This window comes from Musca autumnalis, unplaced genomic scaffold, assembly GCF_047663935.1.
Source record: "Musca autumnalis isolate F117 unplaced genomic scaffold, ASM4766393v1 scaffold_4, whole genome shotgun sequence".
Taxonomy (NCBI): domain Eukaryota; kingdom Metazoa; phylum Arthropoda; class Insecta; order Diptera; family Muscidae; genus Musca; species Musca autumnalis.
The window spans coordinates 23,561,530-23,584,491 of NW_027411977.1; the positions used below are offsets into that span (position 1 = coordinate 23,561,530).

At 37.9% G+C, this 22,962-nt stretch overlaps 1 protein-coding gene across 2 annotated transcripts in view; it reads right to left on the bottom strand.

The window, feature by feature from the left end:
- LOC141403572 (myrosinase 1) overlaps window positions 1-22,962 on the bottom strand; it is a 94,893-nt gene that overhangs the window by 37,062 nt on the left and 34,869 nt on the right. The window lies entirely within an intron of this gene.

Below are 22,962 nucleotides of genomic sequence, written 5' to 3' on the forward strand. Positions count from 1 at the left end.
TAGATATCGCGCTCACTAGTCATTTCAGTGGGTCATCGTATAACTTTTGGACCAGTATGCCAGGACTTGTCCACGAAAAACATAATATGGCTGTAAAATAGGACCACAACGAACAGCATCGGAATACATTTCCAAAGGATCTTCGAACAGACCTAAAACTGTACTTAGACACAAATGTTGAACTTTTGTGGGGGAGGTACCCTGGGGTGAAGATCAATATGGGCTATTTAAGAAGTTAAACTAAATTTGGAAAAAAATTAGGAGATCCAAAGTTTGGACCACATTAGTTGCCCCTTTTAAGAGATATCGTTCATACCATTTTAGTGGCATTTTTTATATATTGGAAGGAAGTACCGGAAGTTGTGGACCTTATTGCCCATATTCGAACTGAAACAAGTAAAAAAGTATCAGTCAGCTGAGCTGACGGAGATATACCCTCAGCCAACCCTCAAAAAAAAAGAAACAAACACATTAATTATGCCATTTTAGAGTTATCTTGCACAACAGCCATTTTAGTATGTGCCGGGAAGGTTTCGGAGCTTGGACCATTTTCTCAGGAAGTATTGACTTACTGCGAATCAAAACGAGAGGAGCTCTTAAACTTCCTTTTTTCGAATTTTGTGTGAAAGGTATCGGAAGGAGTGGACCGATATAGTTCATATTCCAACCTGATACATGACTGGATGAAATAATATGATGTACAAAGTCTGCACCAATCAGAAAACTCCCTGCGAGAATTATCTTGCGGATTTGCCATTTTGGTTGGTGCGGTCAAGGTTTCTTGGAACATTTAGGCCAACATCTTAGGAAGTATGAACTTGCGCAAGAAAAAAATTGTGCCGTTGTAAAGGGAACTGCAAGGACAAACTGCTGAAAAAAAATCAAGACGATCCTAGAGGAGCTCTTAAACTTCACTTTATCCGAATTTTGTGTGGGAGGTACCCGAAGGAGTGGACCGATATAGTCCATATTCCAACCTGATACATGACTGGATGATATAATATGATGTGCAATGTCTGCACCAATCAGAAACTCCCTGCGAGAATTACCTTGTTCGAGAGTTGTCGGGCGCATCAGCCAGACAGACGCACAGAAATGGCTAAATCGACTCCAAATTGTCTGAAACGAATTTCGTCCAAACATACTTGGGGTCTTAAACCGTTATTTCGATGAGACACATTTTTGGTCGTATCAAAGTGTATATACCCTTTCTAGCCTAAAGGCTGAGGGTATAACTAAGTTTGGACAAAATATGATGACGGCCAAATTTTGGACCAAATCGGTTGATCAGTTCGTGAGATTTCTCCAGCGATTACATATGGCGCCATAGGGGTTTTTACACCTTTCGGGCTATTTTGTCATGAATTATATGCTTGCCCCTTAAAAAAACATTTACCGTCGTACTTGAGGCAACGAATGCAAGTTGCTTCAACAGAAATCAAAGTGATTCGAGAGCAGGTCTTAAAGTGAACTTATTCGAAATTTTGTGTGGGAGGTACCCGAAGCAGTTGACGTACATAGTCCATAATCGAAATCTCGTAGAAATGTTACGATGTGCAAAGTATGGATTAAATCGGTTACTACTGGTTGATCTTTTGTGGGGGAGGTACCTGAAGGAGTGCACCGATATGGGTTATCTTCGAACTTAAACTAAGTTTGAACAAAATATTACGAAGGCCATATTTTGGACAGAATTGGCAGATCCGTTCGAGAGTTATCTTGCACACCAACCACTACACACGGTGTACTAGGGCTTTTTTTGCACCTTTTATGCTATTTTCTTGCTCCAGATGAAATTTGTACCGTCTTATGGGGGCAGTTAATACATGTTGTTACAACAAAAATCAAAGCGATTTGAGAGCAGTTAATAAAGCGAACTTTTCCAAAATTTTGTGTGGGAGGTACCCGTACGAGTGGACCGATTGAGTCCATATTGGAGCCTCATCTAAGTCTGGTAGAAATTTTACGATATGCAAATTATGGACCACATCGGTTACTTCCTTCAAGAGTTATCGAACATTTTCGAACTTTTGTTGGGAAAGTACCGGAAGGAGTGGACCGCTATAACCCATCTTCGAACTTGAACTAAGTTTGGACAAAATTTTACGAAAGTCAAATTTTGGACCGAATCGGTAGATCCGTTCGAGAGTTATCGTGCGCTCCAGCCAACCAGACAGACAGACTGGCGGACATTGCTAAACCATTATTTCGATGAGGTACATTTTGCCCGTATGAAAGTGTATATAACCTCGTTAGCACAAATACTGAGGATATAAAAGCTGACTAGAGCAAGTCTTGTAGCCAGAAAAATTCTCTACATGTTTGTTCTTAATATTTTTCACCTAAAAGGAACCATTCTTGAGATATAGCGGTTCTAAAAACGCACCATTTATATGCACTTATAAGGGAAATAAGCACATATTCAGATGAAACGGCTAAATTAACCGGAGTCCCCCCAAAAAAGTTATGTTTCCTTGAAGTGCAAAACTATATCTATCTTTAAAAAATTCCACCCACATGTGTAATCGAAAGCTTAACGGGAAAGAGCTCAACGAAAACTCTCCGATTTTTTGAATTTTTGTCAAAAGATGGGGTTTGTTGCCTGTTTGGCTGCCACCGTGGTGCAATGGTATGCACACCCGCCTTGCACACTTAAGTTCGTTGGTTCGAATACCTCTCAGTAATGTTGGCGACATTTCCTGAGTATTTCAGCCATGTAAAACTTCTCTTCAAAAGTGGTGTCTTAGACACGCCGTTCGGACTCGGCGATAAACTGTAGGTCCCATATCACTGAGCTAATATGAATCGGGGTGCACTCATTGATACGAGAGAAGTTTCCCTTGTCCCATCCATGGGATGTTTGTGGAACAATTATATTATTATGGGGTTTATTGCGCTGATTACGGAAATGTATAATATTCACGGGCGGCGGATCCGGTTCGGCGGTCATTTGATCCGAAAAACTAGATTTATAACCTGGTTCTACACGCAGAGAAAAAAATATGATTGATCCAACAATATTCGAAGAGCAAAATATGTATTGTAAAGATATTGTTAAATTCCAAATGTAGTATTGTGATTCCAACAATTGGGTTTTGTTAAATCCAAAAATTGTTTTTGTCAACTGGACAATAGTTCTCTCTTTTCTTCGACAATTTTTTCTCTTCTCTCGCTATTCGATGTTGTGTTGAAAAAAAACAATTATGGTGAGTTTTGTTTGTATGACATGATGCCTTTATCTTTGTTTTTGTGTGTATGTATACCAACAAGGAGACTCTTGTTTTTATTTGTTTCTGTTTTGTTTCATTCTTTTATCTTCATTGTGCTTTGAGGTTTGGTGTTATACCGGAGTTTGTTATGGTGTTTAATTATTCCTTATGTTGTGGTGGGTGCTTGTGGCTTTTTGTTTGTAGTTGTCAACCAATGCAGCAAACCATGTATTGTGTTCATCAATGATTGCAATATTATACGCGACATTTATATCCAAGTTATGCGAAAAGTGTATATGAGAAGTATATACACTCAAATCAAAAATTTCTGGGCTGGTTTTCTGGGTTGACAATACTTTTTGTAAACAAAATTAGATTATGATAGTTCCTACAATCGGTATTGTTAACGATTTTTACAACATTGCGGAAATTCGAAAGTTGTTTTGTTTTCTATGTTTGGAACAAAAGATGGTATTTTTGGATTTGGATTACAATGTTTGAACAAAACAAATACATTTTTGGAACCAAAACAGATATTTTTGTTCCAAACCGAAAGGTGGGTATCGTTTGAAAGCTTATGGAAATACCTAACACATGGCGTTATTTAACCGGTCCGCCTCAATTTGACACCTATATCACGATATCTCAAAAATGGTGACTACTATTGAAGATCATTCTTGTAGACAACTTTTATGCCTACAGCTTTTACTTTAGTCGATTTCTGATAGCCTTACTGTTTTTGAGAGAAAAAAAAAACTAAATAAGACCTCCAAAAAATTACCTTTGATCCTGAATAACTTCGCTTGCGCACGTGGAATCGATGGGGACTTTAAGGACGTTAGTTTTAATGGCAAACCCCAACTTTCCACCAAAATTTAGCTTTTTGGGAATTTTTGATATTATACGCATGTCTATTTTGACTGGACTATATACACTTTGATACGACCAAAAATGTGCCTCGAAATAATGGGCTTAGACCACAAATATGTTTGGACAAAATATGTTTCAGACAATTTGCAGTCGATTGAGCAATGTGTGTCCGTCTGTGCGGCTGGTGCGCACGATAACTCTAGAACTAACCAACTGTTACGACAAAAATTCGTCCCTCATTTTGGCTACACAGGCAATACGCCTTTTTAGTATCCATTCACATATTATTTTTGTTTTTATATGGATATTAATTGAAAAATTGAATATATTTGAAAATGTTGCATTTTCCATAAATATTATGAATTTTATAATAATTTCATTAATAACAGTCATCACCATAATCAATAGTCATAACAATAATAATGAGAATTATTGTTTCTTGAAAATAGTGATAGGTACAGTTGTGTTTATTAAATGTAGTTAAAAAATCAGAGAAGTTCGAAATTATGTAGGCAAAAACAAGTTCCCGTTACCATTACCATAAATTGTTTAAACAAGTTTTCATTAATCGAGAAGCCACGTGGTCGGCGCAGCAGCAGAGAAGCGGCGTCGGGAAGTCTGCTGGAAGTAGCCTGGAAACCGCTGCCGAGGGTATAAAAGGCAGAGACAAACGAAGCTGGGGAGTCAGTCGGAGACCTTTAAACCGGTAAGAACGAGGAAACGATCAGTTAGTGCTCAGCGATCGACCTGGATACCAGACCGAAGAGGTAAAGCGAAGAAAACAAGTGATTTTAACCAGATTTAAACGATAAGAATTTTAGTGATTTTAAAAGATCCTCCTCTCGAAGTTCAGCAACTGACGTTGATCTGAACTTAACGATTTAAGCGATTGTAATAGATTTTCTCCGCAAAGTTCAAGAACCGTTTTTGGTCTGAACTTATGAATTTAAGTCATTTTAATCGATTTTTTTAAGATAGCGTAGCACATTGAGTTGTTCAATGAAGTCTAACCTCAGAATTTGTAACCAACACTTTCTTTCAGTCACTTCAATATAAATTTTCTGTGACGAACCCTACCCTCGTAAGTCTATCCCAGCAACGGGAGGAAACTTGTCGTTACACAACTGATCGGGTCCAAAATTTTGCACTTCGTAATATTTTGCTCAAACGTAGTTTAATTTCAAAGATGAGCCATATCGGTCCACTTTTTCGGGTACCTTCCCCACAAAAGTTCAAATTTTTTTCTGTAAAATGGTAGGATAACTCTCGAAGGGAGTAACCAAATTGGTCATAACTCTGCATATGGTAATACCACGTACAGGCACACATTAGGTTCGAATATGGATTATATCGGTCCACAGCCACTAGCACCTCCCACACAAATTTCGAAAAAAGTGAAGTTTTAGAGCTCCTCCCGGACGGTTTTGAAATTTCTTTCAACAGGTGGTAATTTTTAAAATTTTTTTTCGAGGCCAAATCCGTCCAACCTGAGCTAATGACTTAAAACGTGATGTTTATAAAAATTTCTCTCGGATCGTTTCGACATTTTTTCAACAGGCCTAAAAGCTTCAAGAAGCCTTGACGGCACCAACTAAAATGGTATGTTTCAGGTTAGAATGTAGACTAAAAAACCTCTACTTTTTTCCAAATTTTGTGTGGGAGGTACCCGAAGCTCTTACACAAAATTTAGAAAAAAGTAGAGGTTTTTTATTTTGCAAATTTATGCTAACGAGGGTATATACACTTTCATACGTGCAAAATGTGCCTCATCGAAATAATGGTTTTAGACCCCAAGTATGTTTGGACGAAATGTGTTTCAGACAATTTGGAGTCGATTGAGCAATGTCCGTCCGTCTGTCTGTCTGTCTGGCTGGCTGGAGCGCACGATAACTCTCGAACGGATCAATCCATTTGATCCAAAATTTAGCGTTCGTAATATTTTGTCCAAACTTAGTTTAAGTTCGAAGATGGGTTATATCGGTCCACTCCTTCCGGTACCTCCCCCACAAAAGTTCGAAAATGTTCAGAAAATTTGTACGTACGATAACTCTTGAAGGGAGTAATCGATTTGGTCCATACTTTGCAAATCGTAAAATGTCTACCAGACTTAGATGAGGTTCTAATATGGAGTCAATCGGTCCACTCCTTCGGGTACCTCCCACACAAAATTTCGGAAAAGTTCAGTTTAGGACCATCTCTCGAATCGCTTTGATTTTTGTTTTAGCAGCTTGTATTCACTGTCCCCCATACGACGGTACAAGTTGCATTAGGGGCAAGTCCATACTTCCTGAGAAAATAGCATGAAAGTTGCAAAAAATCCCTATGGCACCGTGTGAGGTGGTTGGAGCGCAAGATTACTCTAGCACGGATCTGCCGATTCGGTCCAACATTTTGCCTTAGTAATATTTTGTCCAAACATAGTTTAAGTTCGAAGATAAGCCATATCGGTCCACTCCTTCAGGTACCTCCCCCACAAAAGTTCAAAAATGTTTGGAAAAATTGTCCGTACGGTAACTCTTGAAGGGAATGGCCGAATTGGTCCATACTTTACACATCCTAATATATCTATCAGATATAGATCAGATTCAAATATGGACTATATTTGTCCACTCCATCCGGTACCTCCCACACAAAATTTCGGATAAGTTCACTTTAAGACCTGATGTCGAATCACTTTGATTTTGGTTGAAGCAACTTGCATTCGCTGCCTCAATTACGGTTGTAAAAGTTTTTTTTCAGGTGCAAGTCCATACTTCTTGAGCAAGCAGCCCGAAGGGTGCAAAAACCCCATAGGCACCAATGTAGTGGCTGGAGATCCACTTCCATAACGGTCAATGTCGATCCATTCCTTTAAGTATCTCCTCCGCAAAACTTTTGATCTTTAATCCTAATCCACATTTTTGTCGGTTCATCCATCCAAAAATACATAAGTTTTTTTTGGGAAAAATTGTTTCAATATACACAGGCTGAGGGTATATCTCTGTCAGCAAAGCTGACTGATACTTTTTTACTTGTTCATAGTAATTTGTATGGGACCAAAAGTAAATTTTTCCGAAAATTCTCTAAATTCGCATATATGGTACAATCGATAAAAACGAATCCTGCAAGCAATTTTGAAAATCGGATGTGATTTCGATATAGCTGTATTGGGTCCAAAAATACCTACAATCGGCATATATCAAAATCCGATCCGATTTTGATTTTTTTTTTTTTTTTTGTAAATTATGTTTTTTAGCCACAATAAAGGTGTGGTAAATTCTTTTTCATCGATTGGACCACCATTATAGTGAAAATTCATCTTTGGTCCCATACAAATTACTATGGAAATAAAGATCGCTAGGTTGGCATGGTTTAACGTTAACCGATCGCCATTAAATATCATATAAAGGGAGTTTTTTTAAGCTAGATAGAACTTTAAATTGTAAAAAGTAACACAAAAAATTAAATTTTGATGAAACTTTTTTTTTATTTGTTTCAGTATACTCTGACAAATCATCATGAATAGACTCACGCTTGAACAACGCTACGAAATTATCCAAATTTACTTTGAAAATCAGTCGTCGATTCGCGCAACTTATAGACGACTTCGTCATTTGTATGGCGTACATAATCGTCCATCTGAACAAGCGCATTTTTGGCTTAACGGGTTTGTTAATAAGCAAAATTGCCGCATATGGAGTGAGACCAATCCACAAGAGACCCTACAGACTCCATTACATCCAGAAAAATGCACCGTATGGTGCGGTTGTCACGCTGGTGGCATCATCGGACTTTATTTCTTCAAAAATGAGGCCAGAGCTCGCGTTACGGTCAATGGAGATCGTTACCGCACCATGATCAATGATTTTTTGTTTAAAAATATGGATGACATTGATCCGGATGAGATGTGGTTTCAACAGGATGGCGCTACGTGCCATACGGCGAACGCAACCATCGACTTATTGAAATCAAAATTTGGCGATAAGTTGATTTCGAGAAGTGGACCTGTCAATTGGCCTCCAAAGTCGTGCGATTTGACACCTCTCGATTATTTCCTGTGGGGCTACGTGAAGTCACTGGTTTATGCTGATAAACCAGCAACAATTGATGCCTTGGAGGCCAGCATTGTTCGTGTTATTCGTGACATACGGCCAGCAGTGCTCGAAAAAGTGGCCAAAAATTGGACGTCCAGAATGCACTTCGTCAAGAACAGCCCCATATGCCCGAAATCATTTTCAATTTAGTCTTATATCCATATTTCCTGAGAAAATGGCCCAAAAGCTCAAAAAACCTTGCCGGCACATTCTAAAATGGCTAGAGTGCAGGACAGCTCTCCAACTGTTTAAAAATTAGTTCCAAGCCTAGTTTAACGTTACGTACTATTTTGTGGGTGCCACGGTGGTGCAATGGTATGCACACCCGCCTTTCACGCAGAAGGTCGTGGGTTCGATTCCCCGGCCAGCCAACATCAAAACATTTTTAACTGTGGCGCCATTTCCTGAGTATTTCAGTCATGTAAAACTTCTCTACAAGTGGTGTCTTAAGACACGCCGTTCGGACTCGGCGATAAACAGTAGGTCCCATATCATTGAGTGCACTCATTGATATGAGAGAAGTCGCCCTTTTTCCTTCCGGGATGTTTGTGGAACAATTATTATTACTACAGGTCCATAAAACGGTACCTTCCGATTATATTAAATGTATCGGTCATCAAAAACTTTAGCTAAAATCTGCAAAATACCTTAAATCGGGAGGTCCCGTTGTATGTGGGTCTATACCAAAACGTGGACCAATCTCCAGCATTTTTGGTGCAGAAGTTTTTTGACATCTTAAAACGCCAAGTGTCGTATTGATGTCAATTTGGGCGGAAAATGTAGCTAAAAGCCACAAAATACCTTAAATCGGGGGTACCGTTATATGGACACCTCCAAATAATAGTATGCTAAGTCTAAAAAGTGAGTTTTGCAGGAGAAGCTCTCAAAGTGTGGAAATTTTTTTGAACATCAGTACTATGCTAAGCCAATATTTGTTTTTAACTTCTGTTCGGATTGACCGATCATTACCAAAATTTGACAGAATTTAAGCTAAAGGACGTTCGACACCTCCAAATAATAGTTTGCTAATTCTGAACAGTGAGTTTTGCAGGACAAGCTCTAAAAGTTTGGAAATTTCTTTGGCCTTCAGTACTCTTCTAAGTAAATATTTGTTTATAACTTCTGTTCGGATTGTCCGTTTATTACCAAAATTTGACAGAATTTAAGTTAAAGGACGTTAAATATAAAAATGTAAAGAACTTGAAAACATGCTAAGTCGACTTAGCATACTATTATTTGGAGGCGTCGATATGGGGGTTGTTCCAAAACATGGACATGGATTGAGAACCTCAAATGTCAAATTTCAGCTAATTCGGTCAGAAAACGGTACCTCCCGATACCATTATATGGGGGCTATACGAAAACGTGGACCTATCTGAATAATATTTGTATAGACGTTTTTTTTTGTCATTGGGAACATCAAATGTCAAATTTCAGCTAACTCGGTCAGAAAATGTAGCTACTTTAAATACTTTAAATCGGGAGATACCGTTATATGGGGACTATACCAAAACGTGGATCGATCTTGACAATTTTTAGTGGAGAAATTTCTTGGTCATTAGGAACCTCAAATGTCAAATTAAAGCTAGTTCGGTCAAAAATATACCAATACGTGGAGCTTGACCTGCCTATAGAAAAAAGACCCTAACAGACGGCTAGATCATCTTGGAATTTTATCCTGATCAATAATATATCTATATACTTTATATGGTCGCAAATGATTAGTTCGATATGGGTGGTACAAACAGAAAAACAAACTTAAAATACCATCCACACTATGGTGGAGGGTATAAAAAAATGAAAGTCAAAATGTGAAATCTCGATTTTCACCGTAGATGTGAACTTTTTACTCAGTGAACTCCCAAGAATCAAAATCGCGAAGTCCCAATTAAGATTTGTTTCCTTCCATACTAATCTCTCCACCCTAATGTATAACCCTTGAGCCCAATCTTGTTAATGAAAAATTTTTCATAAAAAAGACAAATAAAAAACCTATAATTTTGTATTATCATGGACCAATTATCACCTTTTCTTTACTAATAACACCACACAATTACGCGATACATATATTAGAAATGGAAAATTATTTTCATTTTCTTATCTCAAAAAATAATTTATCCATAAATAATAAAAAAAATAAGTGTTTCGACTACAGCCCGGCCGGTCGGCCTATTACGTGTTGATGGAAAATCACCCAGCCTATCGACAATTTGATTATTTGATTGTACAATCATTCATTTTTGATTCAAATTAGCAGACCTGTGTTGTGTGTCTATTTGAAATGGAGAAAAAATGTGAATTACCCTTCGGATTGAAGCCAACATTTCAATCCGTTGTTGATTGCTGTACAACTAATTTTGCGGTTTGAAGCAACGAATTAAGTGTTTTTCTTATAAATATTGATTTAATTGCTCAGTTTGGTGAAATGCGAAAACTTATAAAGATACATATGTATGTACATTAGGGTTATGACTTTGATGAGTTTTTACCTAAGATTATATAAAATCTTACTTATAAGGTGATTCGATAAAAAATTTTCAAGCACAGAGTCATTTGAAAGTTTTTCTATATGAGCCTTTCCGACAAACTTTTAAAGTCACTTTAAACAGATATATAACTGAAAATAAGCTTAGGAGCCACACGACATAACCAAAATGGCATAAGCTTTTGTTTCTCACTAAATTTATCATCATATCAGTATATATATGCCATTATATATAATATATAATTTTATTTCATATATAACATCAATTAAAAGGGGTTTGTGCGGAACCTTTTCAAAATTTAAATGGAATAAAAGTTATTATAGCCAGTAATAGGCAAAATGGCATTTAGCAGGAAATATTTTGTTGAGAAAAAATTTTCTCATTTCATAGTATTTTTTCAAAAAAAATCAAAGTGGTTTGTGCGTGACATTTTTTTAATATTTAAATGGAATAAAAGTTATATTAGTCATTAATGGGCAAAAGTTCATTCATTGCCGCTACAGGAAATCATTTTTGAGCAAAAAGGGGCAAAAAGTCATAACCCTAATATACAGTTATAAACACGCCAAACGACAGGTGTTTTCAATAAATTCTATAGGCAATTAATTGTGCTTTGACATATTATAAATAAAATTTAAAATTTGCTAAGACTAATGTCAACATTGACATTTTCCGGGGATTTTTCTTTCTTCAAGTTTTTTTAGAAGTCGTTTTAAAGTAATAGTTTAACATGCTAAAGTCTCTTCATCAATATGTCAAACAAATAATTTCCGACTTTTTACATTTTCAGCTTTTTGTTTATCATTCGATTTTTATTTTAATGAGTGCGGCCAGTTACATTTTGTTTTAATTAAATATTAACTAAGTGTTTTTTTACAGCCAAACAGATCGTGTTCATGTTTATAATTTATTTTCGTAACTCTTCACAATAGACTAATATATAAATAGTAGCGAAAGTCATGAGTAAGATGTCATTTCTTAGTGTTCAAATCAGGGATGGAAAGAAAGGCTGCCACAATTTTCAAAAGTACGAAAGAAGACATTTAGTCCCAAGTAAACCTATTCTCAGGGGCCTATAACAAAACGTTTGTCCTAGAAGCCGTGCCTCCATTCAACTTATACCAAATTTATGCTACTTTCCTCCTTTACTTTAGTAGAAGTTTTGACCTTCGGCCGTCTGCTTTATTTGTAATGTGTAAAAACTTAACTATGTCATTGTTGGTGTTGTTGGCGATTCATAGGACGTGATTATTAATTGATGTTTTTTGACCAATTTTTGGTAACTTTTGAATGAAACGTGATAATATAGTAAATTTTTTGTTTAGCAGTTAACAACATGAGCATAGATTCTAAGTGGTTACTCAGGAATTTAAGGTAAAATGTTATAAATTTTTAACAGATGATGGTATAGGTAGGTAGATATATTTTTATCACAAAAAAATAATGTTTAAAAATTTAAAATTTAAATTTGCAAAAATAATATTTTCAGATTTTTGTTTTTAATTTTGTCTACTAGGGCGCAGATGATTTTCCACGGTGCTCTTAAATCAAATTTATAGGTGCTTACACCTGGGAAGTTTTTGCGGATTCTGAAACTACATTGTTCATAGATGAGAAAAATCAAAAAACAAAAAAAAAATCGCCGGAGCGCTTTTTAAATAAATCGCGATTCAAGTTGACCTTTTTTAGGGGTTGTTTAGGTTTTCACGATTTTACTTAGAAACCGCAAGTCCTATCAAAATGATATTTAAACAATTTTGTAGCTATGAAAATTCTCTACAAGATTGACCTTAACGATATTTTCGTAGGTTTTACCATTTTTGAGATATTGAAGTTCAAATTGTAACAATGCACTGACTGTATCGCCCCCTTGTAAAACAATGTCATGAAGGGTGCGCCTTAACTTTTAATGAAAACCGCTTACAGTTTGAATTCTGAAACAGCAATGTTCATAGACGAGAAAAATCCAAAAACAAGAAAAAATCGCTGTAGGTATTTTTAAATAAATCGCGGTCAAAATTCACATTTTAGGTGTTTTTTAGGTTTTCACGGTTTTACTTGGAAACCGCAAGTCCAACAAATAATGGAGCTAAAGACAATGTTGTAGCTGTGAAAATTCTCTACAGATTTGACGTTCATGATTTGTTCTCAGGATGTACCATTTTTTGAGATAAAGAAGCTCAGTTTACATTTTTAGGTTTTTTTGTTTTCGATTGCTTGAGTGGAGTATTCCCCCATTGGCTCAACTTCATTTATTACCCTCTATTACAGAGAGTAATGTTTTTCAAAAAAAAAATGACAGTGTTGCAAAATTTTACTCATCGCTACCAATATCATGATTTCATCCCGGCGAAGGGAATTATCAATTGGCTTCTCAGTTTTTGAAATGATGCCTTTTTAGCGAAAAACCGAACTCTTTTTTGTTAGGGTTTCGCGATTACGTCAAGTCTTATCAGTATGGGACCTGAGAAAATTTTATAGCTGTGAAAATTCTCTACAAGACTGGCTTATGTAATTTTTCCTAGGTTGTACCATTTTTTTAAAAAGTTGTAAAACCTACGAAAATATCATTAAGGTCACTCTTGTAGAGAATTTTGAATGTTGTAGGCATTTTCTTTATTCCTATTTTGATAGAGCTTGCGGTTTTCAAGCCAAATCGCAAAAACCTAAACAACCCATAAAAATGTCAACATAAATCGCGATTTATTTAAAAAGCGGTCCGGCGATTTTTTTTTTTTTTTTTGTTTTTTGATTTTTCTCATATATGAACATTGTAGTTTCAGAATCCGCAAAAATTTTCCAGGTGTAAGCACCTCCCATTTAAATTCGATTCAAGAGCAAAGTGTTTCACAACAATTTTTATAGCCTCAACATTTATGCTAACGAGGGTATATACACTTTCATACCGGCAAAATATGCCTCATCGAAATAATGGTCTGAGACCCCAAGTATGTTTGGACGGAATCCGTTTCTGACAATTTGGAGTTGATTTAGCCATGTCCATCCGTCTGTCTGTCCGTCTTTCTGGCTGGCTGGAGCGCACGATAACTTTCGAACGGATCAACCGATTTGGTCCAAAATTTGGCTTTCGTAATATTTTGTCCAAACTTAGTTTAAGTTCGAAGGCGGGTTATATCGGTCCACTCCCCCAAAAAAGTTCGAAAATGTTCGGAAAATTTGAAAGGAATAACCAATTTGGCACATCGTGAAATTTCTACCAGACTTAGATGAGGTTCCAATATGGACCCAATCGGTCAACTCCTTCGGGTACCTCCTACACAAAATTTCAGAAAAGTTCAGTTTAGGGCCTGCTCTCAAATCGCTTTGATTTTTGTTGTATACAAAGGTACAAGTTTTATCAGGGGCAAGTCAATACTCCCCGAGTAAATAGCCTGAAAGGTGCAAAAAACCGTATATAGTGGTTGGAGCTCAAGATGACTCTCGAACTGATTATAATATTTTGTCCAAACTTAGTTTAAGTTCGTAAATGGATTATATCGGTCCACTCTTTCCGTTACCTCCGGTCTCGGTCTACTCCTTCGGGTACCTCCCACACAAAATTTTAGAAAAGTTCAGTTTAAGACCTGCTGTCGAATCGCTTTGATTTTTGTTGTAACAACTTGTACTCACTGTCCCCAATACGACGGTACATGTTTTTTGGGGGCAAGTTCTTACTTCCTGAGTATATAGCCTGAAAGTTGTAAAAAACCCCCTTGAACTGTTCAACCGATTTGGTCCAAAATATGGCCCTCGTAATATTTTGTCCAAACTTAGTTTAAGTTCGAAGATGGACAATATCGGTCAACAAATTCCGGTACCTTCCCACCAAAAATTAAAATAAAATGGTACACGCTATATCTGTTAAAGAGAGTAGCCGATTTGGTCCAAACTTTGGATCTCTTAATATTTTGTCCAAATTTAGTTTAACTTCGAAAATGGTCCATATCGGTTTTCTCCTTAGGGTACTTCTCCCACAAAAGTTAAACATTTTTATTTAAGTGTAGTTTAGGGTCTGTTCGAGGATCCTTTGGAGATTTACACCGATGCTAGTGTTCCAAAAGCTCTAAGTTATACGCTGTCCAACTGAAAGGACTAGTAGACGCGATATATATATATCGAAAAAATAAGATCCACTTCCAAAATGGACTATGTCCATTCCAACCTGATACCAGACTAGATGAAATAATACGATGTGTAAAGTTTAGACCAGTCAGAAACTCCCTGCGGATTTGCCATTTTAATTGGTGCCGTCAGGGTTTATTGGAGCTTTTAGGGGATTATCTCAGGCAGTATGGACTTCCCCCGGAAAAAATAGTGTTGTAAATGGAGCCGCAAAGACAACATGCTGAAAAAAATAAAAAAGATCCGAGATGAGCTCGTAAACTTCACATTTTTCGAATTTTGTGTGGGAGGTGGATCGATATAGTCCATATGGCAACCTGATACATGACTGCATGAAATAATACGATATGCAAGGTTGGAACTAATCAGAAACTCCCTGCGGGAGTTATCTTTTAGATGGTGCCGTCAGGGTTTCTTGGCTTTTGGATTTTAGGCCATTATCTCAGAAAATATAGACTTGCAACAGAAAAAAATTGTAAAGGGAGTCGCAAGGACAACCTGCTGAAAAACAAGTGAGAAAGTATCAGTCAGCTGTGCCGACAAAGATATACCCTCAGCCGTGGACCTAAAGAAAAGAAGTTAACACAATACGTCTGACGTCGATAGAGTTTTCTTGAATTTTTGGGCCAATTTCACAAGAAGTATGGATACAAACCATGTTGCCATACATTTAAAAACGATCCCAGACGAGTCCTCAAACTGCACTCTTTCCAAACTTTATGTGACGAGACGAGATGTTAACCTGTACTTTTTCCTAATTTTGTGTGGGAGGTACACAAAGGATGGGACCGATGTTGGCTTGGTGTACTATTGGAGAAAAAATTAAGATGTTCAAAGTTTCGTCCTAATCGTGCTCTTCAGTTGTCTTTGTCTTCTCATGGAAGTGGTCAGTAGACTCTACTGGTGTCTAGAGGAGGAAACATGATGCAGTACTAATGGCGTCATTCTGGCAGGTTTGAATATTCCTCCAATGCGTAGCGCTAACATTTACATACCACACTGGCTCCGAATAGTTTACCTCAGACCGGCCTATTGCTTTGCAAGAGTTCAACTAGGTCTCTTTGTCTACACCCAAAGTCCTACCGATCAGCGATTTGAGGACCTTGTTCCTACTTCCAATCTTGTTGCACCCAAACGTAACACCCAAAATTTTGAGGTAGTTTGTTATCGGAATCAGAACAGATTTATCCGATGAAAGAACTGCACTAACTCAGCTATGTAGATATTTCATCTATCACATATCTCATCGACGATAGGACCCAACGCCAAGATCGCAAAATCATCTCTATATATTTCGAATCATATGCCGTCGGGAGGGTGTGGAATTTCAGAAAAATAGAGGTTAAAATTCCTGAGATATGATCTCGCCTAGGGGAACTCTATAATTCGTTTTACGGACCTTCGACTTGTTATCTCTGATTTTCACAAGCGATTTGCGTCCACACCTATACAGTATAATCGCGATAATTCGTACCTCGATAATTCGTAACAAACTGCCGGTCCCTTGAAGTCATTTCCCTCGCATTTTAGCCCCGCTAATTCGAAATCCTCGATAATTCGTGGGAAATGGCCGGTCCCTTGGATACGAATTATCGAAGTTCTACTGTAGCTGATTATCCAAAATATCAAACACGGCTAGAGGGAAGTCTTCTCTATGTACTTTAACTGACATGTTCGATTCGCCTTTCCTGGCCTTCTTGCCTGCCTTCAGTAGCGGGACCATATTTCCAACTATCAGGGTTTTAGTTGTCAAATTCTCAACTTCGGGTTCAACCAGTGGTTTAAACATGACGATTAATATTCCGTGTGGCCCCAACGCTTTGGATGATTTTGCGTTTCGTATAACATGGTGAAACATCGCTTAAATGGTACATCCTCAGCTGAGTGGGTTCTTGGCATGCTTCTCGGTTAAAATAAAACGCGCAACGCTGATCTGTAACTGCCACACCGTTGAAACTAACAGCCGTTCTATCATCACTCCTCTGTCAATGCGCAATGCTTCAGGTGGTCTAACTTCTTTTTCTTCTTATGCTCGCCTACCATTCTGTTGACTTCAAAAGTTTCCTAACACTTGGGTCTTCAGGATTCGTAGGACGAATCTGATCACGCTCATTTGCCTCAGCTGGGAAATTTAATCTAATTTCGGGTATTCGACCAGCAGGTCTGTAGAAATTGGCGGTAGCTGTCATTATGTCCCGGAAAATTTTCTCAGCTACCCGAGGATCTGAGGGAATGGGTAGCTCTCTAAAGCGGTGGTTGGTAAATTCTCTGAACCCATGATTCAGAAGTGGAGGTCAGAGGTTATATAGTAGGGTGATTTTTTAACGGAGACGATGATCGGGTGTCACAACAATGTTGTCTGGCGAACTTTGGTTATCTCCTCTTATCCTTGTAGGAGCGTCAAAATGTGAAGTTATCAATTCTGCGTGCACCGCCATGTGGCTCGAATTTATACGCTTTTTAGCGGGTTCATCATCGCTCATTCTTATTATATGGCCTAGCCAACGCAATCGCTCGCTGCATCTCGATACGTTTAAGTATATTGATGTTACAGATACAGCTCGTGGTTCATACGACGTCGATAATCACCGTCAACGCAGATCATCCGTAGATCTTTCGAAGAATTTTTCTCTCAAACACGCCAAGTACTGCCTTATCTGCTTGCGCAAGTACCCAGGCTTCGGAACCATACATCAGCACGGGTAGTATCAGTGTTTTGTAAAGCGTTATTTTTGTTTGACGAGTTGTGGCTTTGTTTTTAAAGTTCTTACTTAAGCCAAAGTAGCATCTGTTGGCCAATACAATTCTTCTTTTTATTTCACAACTGATGTCGTTTGTTGTGTTTACGGCGGTGCAGAGGTATACGAAGTCTTTTACTACCTCAAAATTATGGGAACCAACTTCAACAGTTGGTCCGATCTCAATGAACGCAATGCGCGTCGACACCATCCACTTGGTCTTCTCGCCGTTTACCGTCAAACCCACTTTAGCAGATTCTCCTTCGACCTTCATAAAGGTATCAGTTCTGATCGTCCCATGATATATATATCATCAGCATAAGCAAGTAACATGTGGCTATTGGTGTAGATTGTGCCACTTCTTTTGACGTTTGCCTCCCGAATAACCTTTTCTAGCAGGATGTTGAAAAGATCACACGAAATGTGAAACCTCTTTCGGTACAAAACTCTCCGGAGAGGTTCTTTCCTATTTTAACTGAAGGTCTTGTGTCAGTTAGAGTCATTTTACAAAGCCGAATGAGCTTTGCGGGGATACCAAATTCAGACATGGCTTGGAATACCTTTGAACGTAGTGGGCTGTCGAAGGCTGCTCTATAATCAACAAAAAGGTGGTAGGTGTCGATCTGCATCTCTTGGGTCTTCTCCAGGATTTGCCGCAGGGTAAATATCTGGTCAATGGTGGACTTGCCAGATCTAAAGCCGCATTGGTATGGTCCAATTATTTCGTTGACCATGGGCTTTAGTCGTTCGCACAATATCCCTGACACTATCTTGTAGGCGATAGTGAGAAGACTTATGCCCCTATAGTTGGAGCATAAAGTCTTATCTCCTTTCTTATGAACGGGACACAGAATGCTCAGGTTCCAATTGTCGGGTACGTGTTCTTCCTACCAGATGGAGCTAACTAGCTGATGCATACACCTTATCAGCGTGTCGCCTCCGGTTTTAAACAGCTCGGCTGGTAGGCCATCAGCTTCTGCTGCCTTATTATTCTTGAGCCGGTTTATTGCTGTCTTTACCTCATCTTGGTCGGGTGGAATACGTTTAATACCATCTTCTGGGATTGGATCTGTGGTATCTTCGTCGACTTCGCTACTATTGGATAACAACAGTTTGGAAAAATGCTCTTTCCATATCCTTAGCACACTATCTGTATCAGTTACCAGATTACCTTGCTGATCTCTACAGGAGGATGTGCCAGTTCCAAAGCCAACAGTTTGATGTTTCACTCTTTGGTAGAAGTTTCATTCTGTCTCTTGTACATCTCGATTTGTTCACACTCCGCTTTTCCATCTCTCTCTTTTTCCTGCGGAAAAGACGTTTATCCTCTCTCATTTTCTCCCGATACCTCTCTCGTGCGCTACGCGTTGCTACTGATTGTCAGGGATGCCAACTGTTCCGAAGTAAAAATCGCTACAGCCACATACGCACCATAGGTCTGTAGCGATTTTTACCTTAAAACAGTTGACATTCCTTCTTAAACAGTGTTTTTTGTACGTCAAAAAACACCAAAAGTAGCGAGAAAACCATCAACTTGGCACCCCTGCTGATTGTAAAGTAGCCCTATATGACGCATTTTTCTCTTCGGTAGCAGCACGACACTCCTGGTCATACCATGGAGGTCTCTGGTATCCAAGTATGGATTTTGCGGCTGTTTGCATGGAATGGATAATACTTTGCCATTGTGCTGATATTCGAGACGAGGAGTGCTTTGATTAAGCAGTTGGGCCAGTTGAGTGGAATATGCTGTGGCTATCTGTTGTGATTGCAGCTTATCGATGTCCAACTTCCGTGTTGTCTCTGTTCGCACTTTGTTTGCTACGTTTAATCTGGTACGTACCTTTGCTGCAACAAGGTAGTGGTCCCAGTCTATGTTTGCACCTCGGAACGATCGTACATCCAACACGCTTGATGCATATCTTCCATCTATCACAACGTGATCAATTTCATTTCTTGTTCTTTGATCTGGCGACAGCGAGATTCTAAAATCGGGTACTGCTAACTGTCATGTTTCTTGCAGCCGCAAAGTCTATCAGCCTCATACCATTGTCAGATGTTTCACTGTGGATACTGAATTTCCCGACTGTTGGGCCAAAGATATTCTCATTTCCAATTTTGGCATTAAAATCGCCTTGTATAATTTTAATGTCATGGGCAGGGCAACGGTCATAAGTTTCTTCTAAGCGCTCGTAAAATATATCTTTGGTCTCTTCGGCCTTGTCTTCAGTGGGAGCATGAACTATTCTTAAAAATTTATATTTTATTTTTATTTATTTTTTTCTCGAAAATATCTTTACAAATACAACAAATTGTATTTTTTTGATTCTGATTGTAATTCCCAAAAATCCCGTCATAAAGCACCTTGGCTACAGTTGGAATTTTGCTGTTTCGCAGCTTTTGATTTCATTTAACGATAACATTAACTTTCACTTAAAATAAATAAACAAAAATAACCGAAAAAAACTGCAAATCAGATGATCTGTGTCCCTGCCTTTGTTCGTCGTGACGGCCACACACATTGAATGCGGCCAAAAAATAAAAATGTTTTATCTAAATTTGATTATCTCAATTTGGCCAACGTTTTGGGTGGCGGCTCAGCTAACATTGGATTATGGCTAATTGCTCGTTTTTTTTTTGTACGTCAGAAAGCCGCAAAGACCTTTTAAATGTTCAGATTTTCCATGATATTGGACTTGTCATGGTGTCGCGTAACAACCAAAAGCAACGTAAATAACAATGAAAAGGTGATATCTCAATACCAGTTAAGAATTTTAAAATTAATTCAAACCAAAGTTGTAATTAGCCATACTAACTAACAGGCTGGCTGTCCGGTGTACCAACCAACCACGTATAGCCAGGCCAGCCTATAAACGCCAAAAGGTATGTGGTTTACCCCCACATGCAACAAAACAACTGACGATCAACAGCAACAACAACGACAACTAAAAAACAATATCAATGACAAAAGATTAGCGTAGTTTTGACATTCTTTAAAGTCACTTGGAAAATAAGTTTTTTTATTTCGCTTCAAGCCTGGCTGCCAACTTTATGTCAGAACTGCCATCATCTTGGCCTTGACAAGGCAAAGAAGAATCTTGAAGAACTTAGGTGCAATGTACGCACAATGAAGTGGGAATATCCAAATGACTGTATTTTACAAATAAAGAGTTAGGTCAGTAAAACCAGTTTAATTATTTTAACAGCTCTACGAAGAGCCAGGGGAAATTCCAACACCTTTACCATGAAGTTGTCAAAAGGAATTTTTGAGATCCTAATAGTAAGTAAACTATACATTCACATGTTTATCCGCAAATAATTTATGACAGCTTTAAATGATGAGTGACTCACTCATTATCAACGCCTAAACGAAATGACTAAAGCAAGAATATGGAGTATAGTTAGTGGTGAAGATGTATTAAAGGTATGCCAGTAAACATGGACTTTTCCACGGAAAACATAATATCGCTGTAAACAGGACCACAACGAACAGCATCGGTATACATTTCCAAAGGATCTTCGAACAGACCTTAAACTGCACTTAGACACACATGTTGAACTTTTGTGGGGAAGGTACCCTAAGGTAACTCCACTTTAAAAGTTAAACTAAATTTCGGCAAAATATTAGGAGATCCAAAGTTTGGATCAAATTTGTTCAAGAGTACCGGAAGTAGTGGACCGATATTGCCTATATTCGAACTGAAACTATTGCAAAATATGACGAAGGCCAAATATTGAACCAATTCGGTTGATCAGTTCGAGAGTTATCGTGCTCTCCAGCCACTACATATGGTGCCATAGGGGTTTTTACATCTTTCGGGCTGTTTTTTCAAGAAGTATGAACTTGCCCCTGAAAAAAACTTTTACCGTCGTAATTGAGGCAGCGAATGCAAGTTGCTTCAACAAAAATCAAAGTGATTCGAGAGCAGGTCTTAAAGTGAAGTGCATTTATCCGAAATTTTGTGTGGGAGGTACCCGAAGGAGTCGACAAATATAGTCCATATAAGAACCTGATCTATATCTAGTAGTTATATTAGGACGTGTAATGTATGAATCAAATCGGCTACTCCCTTCTAGAGTTATCGTGCGCACAATTTTTCTGAACATTTTTGAACTTTTGTGGGGGAGGTACCTGAAGGAGTGGACCGATATGGCTTATCTTCGAACTTAAACCAAGTTTGGACAAACTATTGCAGAGACCAAATTTTGGACCAAAACGGTTGATCCGTTTGAGAGTTTTCTTGCTAGCTAAAACCCTCAAAATACCGAAAATTGGGAGGTTCTGTTATATTGCGGCTACACCAAAATATGGACCTACATATATTTACAATTTTTGGTTGGGAAGTTACGTGACTGCAGAGAACTTCAAATGTAAAATTTAGGATAGTTCCGCCAAAAAATATTGGCAAAACCCTCAAAATATAGGGCCGATACCAAAACATCGACCTATATTGACAACTTTTGTTCAAGAAGGGTCGTGCGCAATAGATCCTTTATATACCAAATTACAGCAAATTCTGTCATGAAATAAAGCTCAAATTCTCAAAGACAGAAATCGGGAGGTATGTTAAATGGGGCCTTTACCAAAAAGTGGAACTATATTGAAAACTTTCAGTGAGAACGTTTTGTGACTACTGTGAATCTCAAATGTCAAATTACTGGTAGTTCCGTCAAACATTGTAACACAAATCCTTAAAAAATACCGAAAATCGGCAGGTACAGTTAAATGAGGGGCTATACCAAAACATGTTGACGATTTTTGGTAGAGAAGTTTCGTAACCACTGGGAACCTCAAATGTCAAATTACAGCTAGTTTGGTTAAAAATTTCCTCAAATTCTCAAAATACCGAAAATCGGGAGTTACATTTATGTGGGGGCTATACGAAAACATGGACTTATGATGACAATTTTTCGTGGGGAACTTTCGTGACCATTAAAAAACTTTAAATGTAACACTACAGCTTGTTCGGATAATAATTGTAGCTAAAACACTTAAAATACCGAAAATCGGGATGTACCGTTGTATAGGACCTATGTTGACAGATTTTGGAGGAGTAGTGTTGTGACCCCTATGTTGAACGTTTTTGGTGAAGAAGTTTTGCGACTCATAAGAACCTTAACTATTTCCCATAAAATTTCTTCATATCAAGGACATGTAACCTCATCCAAGTCCGAACGACGTGCCGCACACTAAAGCACCACTTACAGAGGTGGTATAACATATTAATGTGTGGTATTTTGTTAAATTTGGAAAAAATAAAGCCCTAATAAACATGTACCTTTTGATTTCAAAAACAAAATGCTGAAACAGTTTCTCATTTTTCAATGAATTTCCAGCGATTCCAAACATTTTTGTAAGAATTCTACTTTCTGCGAGAAATTATCCATTTTGTGGAATGATATGGAAACATTCAAACTGAAATTATAACGAATTTTCATTGATGTTTTTCAAAATAATTAATGAAAT